Source organism: Chrysochloris asiatica, unplaced genomic scaffold (assembly GCF_000296735.1).
Source record: "Chrysochloris asiatica unplaced genomic scaffold, ChrAsi1.0 scaffold00041, whole genome shotgun sequence".
Lineage (NCBI taxonomy): Eukaryota > Metazoa > Chordata > Mammalia > Afrosoricida > Chrysochloridae > Chrysochloris > Chrysochloris asiatica.
This window is the reverse complement of record NW_006408559.1, coordinates 1,123,023-1,124,500: the sequence shown is the minus strand read 5'-3', so window position 1 is coordinate 1,124,500 and position 1,478 is coordinate 1,123,023. Positions and strand designations below refer to the sequence as shown.

The following is a 1,478-nucleotide window of genomic DNA, read 5'->3' as shown; positions in this document are numbered from 1 at the left end:
TATCAAGAACAGCATATAGGAAGAAAGTAAAATGCCATTAAAAAAAAAAAAAGAAAGGAACAAAATGAATGTCAGAAAAAAACTCTGGAACTTGCTCTCCAGTGCAGAGATGTTAAAAGTGAATGGACGAGGCAATCGAGCAGCGAGTTCCCAGCCTCCTGACCAGTCTCGCATCCTCAGTGCAGCCCAACACGGACCACGCCGCAGGACCCCAGCAGCCATGTCGAAGCCCCATAGTGAAGTGGGATCCGCCTGTATTCAGACCCAGCAGCTGCATGCAGCCATGGCCGACACGTTCCTGGAGCACATGTGCCGCCTGGACATTGACTCCGCGCCCATCACGGCCCGAAACACTGGCATCATCTGTACCATTGTCCCAGTTTCCTGGTCAGTGGAAATGTTGCAGGAGATAAGATTAAGTCTGGAATGAATGTGGCCTGTTTGAACTTCTCTCATGGAACTCATGAATACCACGCAGAGACCATCAAGAATGTGCGCATCGCCACAGAGAGCTTTGCTTCTGATTCCATTCTCTATCGGCCAGTTGCTGTGGCCCTGGACACTAAGGGCCTGAGATCCGAACTGGGCTCATCAAGGGCAGCGGCACCGCGGAGGTGGAGCTGAAGAAGGGCGCCACTCTCAAGATTACTCTGGATAACGCGTACATGGAAAAGTGTGACGAGAACGTTCTCTGGCTGGACTACAAGAACATTTGCAGAGTGGTGGAAGTGGGCAGCAAGATCTGCGTGGATGATGGGCTTATTTCTCTGCAGGTGAAGGAGAGAGGTGCTGACTTCCTGCTGGCAGAGGTGGAAAATGGTGGCTCACTGGGCAGCAAGAAGAGCGTGAACCTCCCTGGGGCTGCTGTGGACCTGCCTGCAGTGTCGGAAAAGGACATCCAGGATCTGAAGTTTGGGGTAGAGCAGGACGTGGATATGGTGTTTGCATCTTTTATCCGCAAGGCAGCCGATGTCCATGAAGTTAGGAAGGTCCTGGGAGAGAAAGGCTAGAACATCAAGCTAATCAGCAAAATCGAGAATCATGAGGGAGTTAGAAGGTTCGATGAGATCCTGGAGGCCAGCGATGGGATCATGGTGGCTTGTGGTGATCTGGGCATTGAGATTCCTGCAGAGAAGGTCTTCCTAGCCCAGAAGATGATGATTGGGCCATGCAACCGAGCTGGAAAACCTGTCATCTGTGCCACACAGATGCTGGAGAGCATGATCAAGAAGCTCTGCCCCACCAGGGCTGAGGGTAGTGACATGGCCAATGCAGTCCTGGATGGAGCTGACTGCATCATGCTGTCTGGAGAAACGGCCAAAGGGGACTACCCGCTGGAGGCTGTGCGCATGCAGCATCTGATTGCCCGTGAGGCAGAGGCTGCTATCTACCACTTGCAATTGTTTGAGGAGCTCCACCGCCTGGCGCCCATTACCAGTGACCCCCACAGAAGCCGCCGCCATGGGCGCCGTGGAGGC

At 53.3% G+C, this 1,478-nt stretch overlaps 1 pseudogene; it reads left to right on the top strand.

The window, feature by feature from the left end:
- Nucleotides 1-214: 214 nt before the first annotated feature.
- LOC102816460 overlaps nt 215-1,478 on the top strand; it is a 7,067-nt pseudogene continuing 5,803 nt past the window's right edge.